This window comes from Pinus tabuliformis, chromosome X, assembly GCF_031772625.1.
Source record: "Pinus tabuliformis cultivar Carrire ecotype Pingquan chromosome X, CPIR1, whole genome shotgun sequence".
Classification (NCBI taxonomy): Eukaryota; Viridiplantae; Streptophyta; class Pinopsida; order Pinales; family Pinaceae; genus Pinus; species Pinus tabuliformis.
The window spans coordinates 48,539,084-48,552,783 of NC_142308.1; the positions used below are offsets into that span (position 1 = coordinate 48,539,084).

Consider the following 13,700-nt stretch of genomic DNA (forward strand, 5'->3'; position numbering starts at 1 on the left):
TGATACTCTGCTTCCGTTGAGGACAAGGAAATTGTGTTCTTCTTCTTGTTGCTCCATGTGATCACCCCAGATCCAATGTTGAATGCATAACCTGTTATGGATCTGTGATCATCTAAATTTCCAACCCAATTTGAATATGCAAATCCTGTCAATCTAACATCAGAAGAGTCAGTGTAAATAATACCGTAATCTATAGTACCTTGTAGATACCTCAAAACACTTTTTGCTGCATTCCAATGGCTTTCAAGTGGCTTGGACATATATTGGCTTAGCACACTGACTGCATAAGCCAAATCTAGTCTAGTGGTGGTTAGGTAGATTAGACTCCCAACCAGCTGTCTGTAAAGTGTCGCATCTGCCTCCTTTGAGCCATCTTCACTCTGCAGTTTGATGTTCTGTTGTAATGGTACTGCTGCAGGCTTACACTGATCCATCCTAAATCTCTCTAATAGGCCTTTGACATACTTTCCTTGGGACAGAAATGTTTGTCCTGAATCTCTCCAGATCTCAAGACCCAAATAGTATCTTAATTCACCAAGGTGTTTCATTTCGAATACTTGTGACATCTGTTGCTTGATTTCTTTGATCAGATATGTAGCATCACCTGTAATGATCAAATCATCTACATACAGAGAAATCATCACTATGCGCCCTTGTTCATCTTGCATGGTGTAAAGATTAGGGTCATTTTTGCTTCTGTTGTAGCCAAATTGTAGAAAAAATGAATCAATCTTTTCATACCAAGACCTGGGTGCTTGCTTTAGTCCATAAAGTGCTTTCTTCAATCTACAGACTAAATGTTCTTTCCCTTTCTGGACAAACCCTTCAGGTTGCTCTAAATAAACCTCCTCTTTTAGTTCTCCATTTAAAAATGCAGACTTTACATCTAGTTGGTGTATCATCCAATGTTTCTTAGTAGCTAAAGCAATTAACATTCTGATAGTGTTTAGTTTAGCTACATGGGTGAAGGCTTCTTCATAGTCTATACCTTCTTTTTGTGAATACCCCTTTGCTACCAATCTAGCTTTTAGTTTTTCTATGGTTCCATCTGCATTAATCTTCAGTTCATATAACCATTTACAACCTATGGTTTGTTTTCCTTTAGGAAGTTCAACTAGTTCCCAAGTGTTGCTCCTGATTATTGATTCATATTCCTGTTCCATGGCTATTTTCCATTCGCTACATTCATTTGCTTCTTTATAACAAGAAGGTTCAACCACATTCATCATACCAGTTATAAAGGCATTTTCCCTATATCTTACAAGCAATTGAGCTTTCCTACCTAATCTCCTGAGGTGGGGTAGCCTCAAACCTTTTCTGATCATCATTCTTTTTTTCTTCCCGCTGCTGCTGTTGCTGTTGTATCTGCTGCTGTTGTTCATCTTCCGCTTTTGTCTATTGTTGATCCTAATTGTTTTCTGCTTCTTCTTCCACCAAGTACGAAATATCCCATTCCTCATTGTGCTTATCAGATTCTTCATGATCTTGCTCATGGAATATGACATCTCTACTAACAAAAATCTTGTGAGTAGAGGGATTAAATAATCTATAAGCTTTATATTGTGAACAATACCCTATAAAAGTACATTTGATGGCTTTCGAATCTAGTTTTCTTCTATCTTCCTTTGGAATATGGGCAAATGATTTAGATCCAAATACTCTTAAGTGTTTTACTGCAGGCTTAAATCCATATAGTGCTTCATAAGGAGTTTTAAACTCAAGACTCTTTGTAGGACTCCTATTTTTCAAGTAAATTGCAGTATTCAATGCTTCAGCCCAAAAACCATTTGACAGATTCTTACCTTTCAACATGCTCCTATCACATTCCACCAGTGTTTTGTTCTTTCTTTCAGTTACTCCATTCTTCTGAGGAGTATGGGGTACTGTAAATTGTTGTAATATTCCATGATCTTTACAATACCTGATAAGCTCATCTTCCCTGTATTCTCCCCCTTGATCAGACCAGAGAATTTTTATCTGTTTCCCTGTTTGCCTTTCAATCATGTTTTTGAACTGCTTAAAGTATTCAAATGTGTGACTCTTCTTACTTAAGAAATATACCCAAGAAACTTTGTGCAATCATCAATAAATAGTAAAAAATATAGTGCACCTCCTAATGATTTTGTTTGCATGGGTCCACACAAGTATGTATGCACTAATTCAAGTATATCCCTCTGTTTCTTTTCTACTCGAACAGGGAATTCTTCTCTATGCATTTTTCCTAATGTACACGCATCACAATCATTATGTACTTGCTTTAGCATAGGAAGATCTCTTACCATTTCCTTCTTCTATAGTAACAACAAATCATTGTAGTTGATATGACCAAATCTCTAATGCCATAGCTCTTCTGTAGTCAAACTCGCAGCTGTCAAGGCTCGAACTGGTGCAGGTCTTACATCCAACTTGTACAAACCTCCTATTCGGATTCCTATAGCAATTGTCTTCATGCCATCTAGCAGATCTTTAATATAACAGTTAGATTTAAAAAATTCAACTTTAAGATCTTGATCTGTGATCATGGATACAGAAATCAAGTTCTTTGTTACACCGAGCACATACATGACATTATGAATTTGTTTTACATTACCATTAGGTAGAATGACAGAAATTTTCCCACATCTTTGATCTGATGACTTCTATCATCACCTAGGTAGATTTGTGCTCTGTCGTTGATTTCTTTAAAATCTTCAAACCATTGCTTGTTCCCTGTCATATGTGTTGATGCTCCCAAATCTACATACCAGATGTCTGCATCAACATTCTCATCACGATCTGCCATGAACAATCTGAAATTCTGCACATGATTTTCATTCGCGAGATGACCTGCATGTCGTTTCTGCTTCTGTTGTTCTTCATGATATTTCTTCTTCTTGCACTCCCTGGAAATATGACCAAGTTTTCCGCAATAAAAAAATTTAATTTCAGAGTTGTTTCTATTCGGATGCATACCTTGGGTCTGATTCGGTATTTTCTATGATTGTCCTCCGTTTTGTTGTTGCGGATTTCCTTTCCCTTTGTAGAAGTTCTTTTTCGCCATCAATGCAAGATCGACACTCTAGGGCTTCAGATTCGATCTTCTTTCTTCTTCTTGCATCAGTATTCCTGTCAGTTCTTCAAACTTCGGGATTTTCTCTCTCGCATTTATCCCAGTGATGAACATTTGGTAGTCATCGGTCACACCATTCATGGTAATTGTTACAAGATCTGTATCGTCAACTGTATGACCAATGTCTGCCAATTTGTTCTTCAGATCTTTGATCCTTGCTATGAAGGCAACAACTGTTTCATTCTCCTCCATCTTCAGGGATAAGATCTTGCTCTTCAGAAACAGAAGACGATTTGTATTCCTGATCTCATATAGATCCTTCAAAATTCCCCAAATTTCGCTTGCTGATTTACATTCTCTGATATGTGGTATGATGCAGTCTTTCACTGACATCTTCAGCAGCGTCCTTGCTTTACCCTCACGATTTTTCCAATTTGGGACTGTTGTGGATCCAACTGTTGGCTTCTGTTCATCCCCATTTGCAATCGTCTAAGCACTCTGCACTTCTAGCAGAGTCTGCATCTTGAATTTCCAATTCGCATAATTGGAGCCATCGAGCTTGTTATGCTCATTCAAGCATGCTTCAAACATATTATTATTCATCTTGGCGATTTAGACAAAAAAAATTCGACAGGTAAAAGAAGATGTTAGATTTACCCCAGATCTGTGACAAAGACAGATCATTGATCTTCAATGTTGTTTGATCTCATAGCACACCTGCAGATCACCGTGGCTTCCTTCACAGCCTCCAGACAACCTTCTGTTGTCAGCCTCTACAGCCTTCTCCAGGATGCAGCCTTCTCTCGGCCTCCATGAAGCCTTTTTGTTGTTTACACGATCGTCGCAAATGTACACCACTTATCTGAGACGTCGTCGCAGATGTACACCACTTATCTGAGATGTCGTCGCAACTATACACCTAATATCTGAGACGGTGATGTTAAGTATGATTGAGTAATCGTCGCGTTTATTCTCCTGAAACCTGCGACGATTTCGGTTTAGTCACACCCTCCTCTCAGCGTACAGGTTCCTCAGCCCTGACGCTCTGATACCATGATAAAAATGGTAATGTTGTATTAAAAGAAATAAAACCCACTGGTCAGCTCTACGAAAGAGAGTCTAAACCAGGAGAGTCTGGCTTTGCAGAACGCTCTACATTGCTCATGTACATTACACAATATATAGTAATCACAGATTTAGGGAAGTTAGAACCATAACCTAAAAAATAGAAACTAATTCCTATCCTGAGGTCTTGTGAACCAACTCACTATTCTAAGATATTCTCCATTATCTCTAACAGTATACCATATCAAGTTATGTAAGTATTTTTCAGGTTTTACAATAACTAACGACATAAGTAAATAAAGCAACCACACCTTAATTTACTTCAAAATTTCCTCAAGGGCTGTATACCATATCAAATTTTACATAATTTGTAAGTATTTTTCAGATTTTATAATAAACTAATGGCATAAGTAAATAAAGAGTACATATTGATAGGCTGATACCACCATAATTTCCTCAAGGGCTGTATACCATATCAAATTTTACATAAGTTGTAAGTATTTTTCAGGTTTTATAATAAACTAACGACATAAGTAAATAAAGAGTACATACCTGATAGGTTGATACCACCAGTCTAGCAGTTTTGAACGAGAAAGCATGCCATATGTTATTGCTTTTCCCAATTAGCAAGAAAGAGCAATGGCAGAGAAAAATGTAAGACCATAAAACACATAATTCGTCAAACCACATATGGTTAGAGGCGAAAGTGGTAAATTCGAAAGTTGTTTTGCAAGAGAGTCAATTCCAATGCTAGTAAATAGGTCATTAAATTTTGTCATCAATATTCATATGGCCGACGGTTACTCCCATAATGTCCCATTAATTCTCAACAACCAGATCTTGAAAGAATATAGCACGCTAGCCATAGCCCTGCCATAGCCCTGTAGTCCCCATAATGTCCCATTAATTCTCAACAACCAGATCTTGAAAGAATATAGCACGCTAGCCATAGCCCTATAGTCCCCATAATGTCCCATTAATTCTCAACAACCAGATCTTGAAAGAATATAGCACGCTAGCCATAACCCTGCCATAACCGTGTAGTCCATAGGTACAAAGCAATCCCACTGATTGCCAATGTGGATCACCTATGTGTAATATGTACATTATGATTAGATTTTTGTAAACTCAACTTTAGTTATAATAAATAATTTTGGGGATTTATAAATTTTGGTACAATAGATTTTTACAGTTTGAATTTTTCATTAAAAGTCAAAATGACAAGACCCCAATATATTTTAGACCTCAGATTTGACGTGCACAAATTTTCACCAACCATAAAATAGGTGCTAATTTCCAGGCCTAATAAGTACAAAGCAATCCCACTAGATCACTGATGTGGATTATGTATGTGTATTATGTACATTATGATTGGATTTTTGTAAAGTCAACCTTAGTTATAATAAATAATTTTGGGAATTTGTAAATTCCCGTACAATAGATTTTTAAGGTTTAGATTTTTAATTAAACATCAAAATTAACATGAGCGCAATATGATTTAACGTGCACAAATTTTCACCAACAGTAAAATAGGTACACAACAAATTTTCATTCTCTTTGCAATATGTGGAATCTTTTAAACACAGCCCCCCAAAAAGAATCATCTTCCAGACCCATGAACTTGGATACTTTTCTTAATTATTTTTCTCCGGCTTTGTCCAGCCAACCTTCTTTGACTTTACGTGTCACGTATCTATGACCAACGAAACTTCGTTTATTGCATTTTCATTTCATTTCATTGGTGCTTTGGATACCTCTGCCCCATTAAGCAGCAGGCAGGCAAAGTTGTGATCATTTGATACATCAACGGTCCTCCCAGATCTAATAGTAAAACAGCGTTAAAGATTCATGGATTTATACGGTGCAGACTGCTGCAACTATTCAGATGTGAGAATTTCAAAGGATCTCCACATCCTGTTGTTTCCATGGCTCGCTCACGGTCATCTTTCTACATACGCAGAGCTAGCCAACAGACTCGCACACCGTGGCATCAAAGTCCTTTCTCACAACTCCTCTCAATGTTCCCAAGATAGAGTCCCTCTTCATCGTCACAAATCGAAACTCGCGGGGCAAAGTTGAGATGGTGGAACTGCCATTGCCGGCGGTGGAAGGGTTGCCTGGCGGGATCGAGTGCACGTCCAACACGCCGCCCCATCTATGGCCTCTCTTGGTCCGCGCAGTCCACCTCTTAGAGAAGCCCTTCGAAAGCCTACTGCGCCGCCTTGCTCCGGATGTGGTAGTCTTCGACTTGGTTCAATACTGGACTCCTCGAGTGGCAACGAAGCTCGGCATACCCACCGTCTTCTTCCTCACCTTCGGCGCCGCGTATTCGAGTTATCAGCTCTCACCGCTCAATGGCAAATATGGAGAACACATCACCGCAGACGACTTGATGATTCCTCCGCCGGGCTACCCCTCATCCACCATCTCATGGCGGCGGTTTGAAGCGCAGTTTACGTTCAAGATATCTCACACGAGAGACGACAGCAACGGCATGAGGGGAATAGATCGGAAAGTGGCATGTATCGATGGTTGTCACGCGATAGCAATAAAATCGTGCAACGAGTTTGAAGGGAAGTTCATCGACTATTTCCAGCAGGTCACCGGGAAACCGGTCATTTCCGTAGGTCCGCTTCTGCAATCAAACGCCAGGCCTCTGGACTCCGAGTGCTTAAAATGGCTTGGAAGGCAGGCAGTTTCTTCCGTTGTGTATGCCTCTTTCGGCACCGAATGCTTTTTGTCGAATGCAGAGGTCTGGGAGGTGGCTCTGGGATTGGAAGCGAGTATACACCATTTATTTTAGTACTGCATTTTTCCGGCCATGCCCACGGCTCGGTTTCATTTCCCCATGGTTTTGAGGGATGGATTCGGGAGAGAGGATTGGTATTGACCAGCTGGGCACCACAGAGAGAGATTTTATCACATCCTTCCACCAGAGCTTTTCTTATGCATTGTGGTTGGAGCTCTCTCATGGAGGGAATGAGTGTAGGATTGCCTCTCATCGCTCTGCCAATGCTGTGGGATCAAGGGTTGAATGCCAGATTGATTGTCACTGAATTGAAAGTGGGTGTGGAGTTTGCTAAAGGGGCCAACGGAGGAGCCAGCATGGAGGACATTTGCAGAGGTGTGAGGGAAGTAATGGCACCGGAAGAGGGGAAGGAGGTGAAGCAGAGGGCATCGCAGACGGGAGAAGTTTCCAGAAAGATGATATTGAATAGGGAAAGCTGTAAGGGATCTGAAGAGCGATATGTTGATAAATTCGTTCAGCAGCTGCTCTTGTTGGCCTCGGCAAAGGGCGGATATGGGTGCCATTGAATCGAATTCAGCACGTGAGGCAGATGATAATTTGTATTTGAAATCTGGAAATAAAATTAAGATAGTTCAATTAATGCTTTTATTAAAGAAACTTTTTTTTAAGTCGGTAGGAATTGGCAGAGCATCATACTTTCTTACGATCGGTGCTCCACACGTGTCCACTAGGCTACCAGGCTGCCATGGGTTTTGGCCGTTGTCGGCGTCTTAGTCAATGGGTCACACTCAGAAAACCATTATTCCCCTGCTTTTTGCTTGTGGGTTTGCTGAATTTCTAACCTGATGATCTCAGTCATTCTAATTTTTGATTTATTATCCAGCGTTAATTCTGATATATTGTAATATTTAAGAAATTTTATCTTAATTCGTTGTTGAATATCAATGTTGAAAATGTTCTGAAATCAAAGAAACAAGATTGAACTCAATTTTTTTACCTTATTTTTGTTCATACTTTGTTCAGTACGAAAAAAGAAGAAGCATGATTTATATTAATATAAGAGATATTTACAAATAGTGCTACCGAAAAGAGCAATATTATATTTTGAATCTGGATAGATTGCTTTATCATAAAAAAATTCATGTCCATCATGGTCCTCATAAAAGTATAGAAAACTCGATTCTCTGGAATATGATTCGGATAAAAAAAATAGACAAATAGTAAGGAGCCAAAAAAACACAAATATGTATCGGATCCATCGCCTATAAGAGACAGGAAAGAGATGACATACCTCTATGTGAGAACAAAAGGCGGTAGAAAACCAAAGAAGCAGAAACCAAAAGAGAACTAGGTACCTAGAATGGAGACATCCTCTATCAGATATATAGCGTCTTGCATTTGTACCTCCATTTTCCATATACTAGGATCAATTGAAAGTCCCTTCTTTGATAAGCTGTCTGCCACAGAATTCAGAGACCTGTCCACATCGCTGATAGTATATCACTGAATATTGTTCCATAACATTTTATCCTATTAATCCATCCTGTAAGTATGGGGTTCTTGTTAGTTAGCTTCCCTGTGGTCAGACCTATTGTATTTTTTGAATCCCCATATATCTGCAGCCGTTGAATATTCAGGAAGGAGGAAAACTGTAAAAGACCCACTAAAGCCATTTCCTCAGCCTTATTGTTTGTTCCACAACCGCCATGCCAATATATAGAATAATGAAGATCCTCCAACTTCGATATAAAGACACCACATGCACACATGTCTCTTTGCGCGATGCCATCAAAAAATGCCCTTAGATAACCCATCGACTGCATTGAATGGATGCCAGGACTGAGAGATTTGCCTGAAGACCCTTTTTTTGGAATGGAAAGATACATCGAAGTGATCTGTTCAAACAGAGGCAAATTTGTATCTTTCCTCTCACGGAATATGGCATTGTTCCTTTTCTTCCAAACTGTCCAAAATAGCAATAGAGGAATGGATCTATGAGCGACTTTCTGCGAGCTCCACCAGCTTATAGCCACTTTGACATCTGTGTGATCTACTAGATGAAAACCAAAATAAACTGCAAGATCCTTCCACAACTGATAAGTATAACTGCAAGTAAGAAAAATATGATTGCTATTATCTTCCCCATTTTTACAAAGAAGGCATATACTAGGACCAAACCAATTCCTTTTTTGGAGATTCTCCCAGGTTAGAATTTTGTTATGAAATACGAGCCAGGAAAAATGGATTATTTTGTTAGGCACCCCAGTTTTCCACAATGAAGCGGGAAAGATGAATTGAAATGGGAGCGGAATCGACCTTGCCAGAACTAGATAGATATCTTTGACCTTTAATTCATCATAACACTTAACACCTCTCCATGTAAGATGATCCTTTCCATCAGAATTGCATATTCTAGAGCCCCTTATTGAAATCATAATACTGGTCCACTGCTGTGCATAAGCTTGACTAAGGCCCAAAGAATGAAAATTCTTCCATATAGGAATACCCCCCTGCCAGTCTTCAATAAGTTGATTCCAATAAAAGATCCCAGATCTATGCAAAGCCATAATGATAGATTGTGGGATGTTAAAATCCTCCCCTAGACCAGTAATATGATCATAGCCTATGAGCACATCTTTCCCATTTTGGATATTCCAATGTAAATTCTCAAGTAAGAAGGATTGAATTCTGCGAAAACTTTTCCAGATGGCTGATCCCTGTAATTTTCCAATAGTACCTTCTCTATACTAGAAAGTAAGATCTTTATTCTCCATGTACTTCCTTCTGATAGTGGAACTCCAAAAACTGTCCCCATTAATACACCTCCAAAATGATTTACATAAGAGGGCCTTGCCAAAATTTCTTATATTCATGATACCCCATTCTCCCAGGATCTTTGGAAGGAAGATTTTTGAGAGACTAGTCGGGTGATATTTGTGTTTATGATTACCTCCTCCCCATATGAAATTTGCCATGATCCTGTTTAAATTAGCAATGATGCTAGAGGGAAAATAGAATAAGTGGGCCCAATATACAGTGATCTGGGCCAAAACAGATTGGGCCAGAACCGCCCTACCCGCAATGGAAAGGAATTTGAATTCCCATCCTTCAATTCTTTTGTAAAACCTGTCTGATAACCACATCCAATCAGAATTTTTGTAACCTGCAGGTCTGAGATGAAAGCCCAAATATTTAAATCCCTCCTTTAAAGACTTAGTACCAATATTAAACAGAGCCGAGAGATAATCCAATGATTCCTTATCTTCAACATCAGAAAAGAAGGAAGATTTTCCTTCATTTATATAGATACCTGAAGCTTTTTGAAAATTTCTAAGAATATCATGAATGCATTGCCAAGATAGCCTACATATCATACCAAAAATCATGATATCATCAACAAAAAGGCTATGGGAGATATAAGAGCCACAACATATCCTGATTGGTTTGTAATTATTTTCTTTGACCGCCCCGTTAATGTGAAGACTAAGAGAATCCATAGCAAGGATAAACAGAAGTGGAGACAGAGAACAGCCCTGATGAAGACCTCTGGCAGCTACAAAATAATTTGTGGGGAGACCATTAATAAGGACAACAAAATTTACATTCTCCACACAGGCCATAATCCATTCAATGCATTCATATTTTAGGCCAATCTTACAAAGAATGCATCTTAGGAATCCCCAGTCTAGGCTATCATATGCTTTCTTCAAATCCAATTGCAGAATGGCCGCACCTAGCTTTTTGTGATGAAGAGAATGTAAACACTCTTGTGTATTGGCCACAACCTCTATAATATTCCTATTCTTGAGAAAACCATGTTGTTCTAAGGAAATATGATTTGACAGGATGCTTCGGATTCTATTGGAAATAATCTTAGAAGAAATTTTATAGATCACATTGCAAAGGGAGATCGGTCTAAAGTCTGAAAATGTATTTGCTTTCTTCTTTTTAGGAATAAGGGCTATATAAGTTGATGTGAAATGAGAATGGAAAAATCCCCTCATGCACGATTCTTCCACCATAGCCATGATGTCTTTCTTAAGAAGATCGAAGAAATGGAGATAAAATTCAATAGTCCAGCCGTCAGGGCCAGGACTTTTATCTCTTTTGAAAGATTTCATAACTTCAAAAAGTTCATTTTCAGATACAGGCTGGAAAAAGGTATTGTTTTGATCATCATCAAACATAGAAGGAAAAGGAGCAATTCCCCATAAGATGTCCTCATTGTTAATATTATCATTCCTTTTATAGAAATTTTTGAAATATGAAACTGCTTCCTTTGAAATTTCCTCTTGAGAGAAAAGCTTGTTCCCACTGTCATCCTGAATTTCCCAAATTGAGTTTATATCTCTCTTATGATTCGCAAATCTATGGAAAAACTTTGTGTTCCTATCTCCCTCTTTCAGCCACAACGCCTTGCTTTTCAACCTCCAGGTGGCTTCCTCTATTGCAAGTAATTTGTGCCTTTTCTTTCCAGATCATGTATCTTATTTCGAACCAAAAAAGAAATATTACCTCCTTTTAGATTCCCAGCTAATTCATCCAAACTAGCTTGAATCTCTTTCAAAGCAGCTCTATTAGCTTTTTGCTTATTTCTCTGCCAAGCCATGACCTTAACCTTTAATTCCCTCAGATTATCCAAGAGATGTTGTGAAGGAGAAATAATCTCATTGGAACAGCTAGCATACTAAATTTTTTTAACAAGGTCATTAAACTCCTCGTCCTCCAGCCAGACTCTGTTGAATTTATAAGGAAGACCTTTCTTATATCTCCTTTTACCCCATTGTAAAGTAATTGGTCTATGATCATATATGAAGCAGTTAATAATATGGGATATGGGCCTACCCATACGAACCAACAGATTATCAGAGATCAAAAATCTATCCAATATTTTAGCCAGATAGGAGGGACCAATTCTTCCATTATCCCATGTGGGTCCCATGGATTGGGGAGATATATCTGTCATATTGTGATGAAGAATGGCCTCTTTAATACGAGCAGCCAATGGATCCACTTTCTTACCCCTACACCATACCTCGTCTCCACGTAAAGTACAGTTTAAGTCCCCTTCAATAAGAAGTAGATCTAATTCCAAACACTCAAAAGACAAAAACCTATTCCAGAAGGGGCGGCGATCTTTATAAGAGGCATATATATTTAAGATATGAATAGTACCAGTAAAACCCCGGATGTTTGCAAGTAAAATAATTTTGGAAAAACATTTGAAAGCCTTTGTCGCAATCCATATAGGATTCCATAGAATAACAAGACCCCCTTAGAGACCATTAGCATCAGTAGCGACGATATGCCATTGAGAAAACATACGGCGAAAATATCTGATTGAAACCTCAGCAGAATGCATTGTTTCTTGAATTAAGATAATATTAGGATGATTGTTAGAGAGAATCTCCTTTAGGGCAAGGAATTTCTGGTCTGCCCCCAGACCCCTTATATTCATTGAGATGATGTTAGTCATGGCTGACGATCACTGGCCATTCTTGCTCCAAGGGGCCCATTATCAGATAGTTCGATAATTGGAATATCAATCAAGGTATGGTCCAAGTTCCTAGAAGAGGCATCAGATCTACCCCGGAAGTGTCTTGTGCCTCTGTTATGTTTTCTCCTCACTGTAATATTCTGAGCAGAATTTGGACTGATGTGAGGAGATGAAGCAGATCCCGGTTTATGAATGGTGAGAGGAGATAGAGCAAGAGATTTTTTCTTTAGAAGCATATCCAAATCACTTCCTACAGAGTTTGTAGGAGAAGTAATCAGGGAGTTTGGAGGGGTGACAGAGGGACATGGAATGTTCCTGTTTGAAATCCATGGCTTCCAAATAGGATCAAAAACCTTCCCCGATTCAGATAGAGGAGACATGTCAGAAACAATTTCTTTCCCTTTTTTGAGAGAGGAAGGATTATTCGGAGAAGGGGAAGCAGAAGGGACATAAGTAATATGAGATATAGGATGCAAATTTGTACCAGGTTGGGGAAATTGTGGAGGTAGAGGAACTTCACTGCATGGAAGAGGTTCAGGAGGGGGAGATATAATCGGAAGGTCAGAATCGAAACCCTGTGAGGAAAACTTTCTGGGCGATAAGGATGCAGATCGATGGTCCTTCCTGAGGAAGTCACATGCCTTTGATTGAGGAGATAGAAAAGTAGATAAAGATTTAGCCATACCTCGAGAAGGTGACCTACTATTAATAGAATTCCGACCTCCCACCGAGTCCTTTTGCTTTAATTCTGGAGAATTATGTATGAATTGATTACTCCTTTTAAAATTTCTATCCCATCGATGACGATTACAGTTTTCCTTCAGGTGTCCCGTTCTATGGCATGTAGAACATCGAAATGGGACACCCCAAAAATCCAGTCTTTGCCTCATATTTAAATCTCCCCACATAAGCTCGATGTGATCCGGAAAACTGCCACGTAATTCCTTTTCTATCAGAATCCACGCAACTCTTTTATCTTTTGCGCCCAAACATTTTGGATCAACATATACAAACTTTCCAATTGTGTTCCCTATATCAGATGGTGTCTCACGAGTCCATAATTCTATAGGGAGGCCATTTGGAGCCATATGGTTCTTTTCATTATACATATGGTGTGAATATTTTTATAACTTTAATGGTAAAGAAAAGTTAATAATCATAAGCCATGAAAATCATTTGCATCTTATTAGTAAAATGAGTATCAAATTTGGAAAATACATTTAAGATTTTGGTTCATGTAATGAAAATAACGTTTTATTTTATCTTTTAGGTTTGTTGAATTTTCAAGTTGATAATGTCATGGTAATTGAAAAACAAGAATGACACAACTAAGGGCACTG

At 38.7% G+C, this 13,700-nt stretch overlaps 1 pseudogene; it reads left to right on the forward strand.

Moving 5' to 3' along the window:
- Positions 1–5,962: 5,962 nt before the first annotated feature.
- On the forward strand, positions 5,963–7,429 carry LOC149138264 (UDP-glucosyltransferase 29-like; annotated as a pseudogene).
- The last annotated feature ends 6,271 nt before the right edge of the window (positions 7,430–13,700 follow it).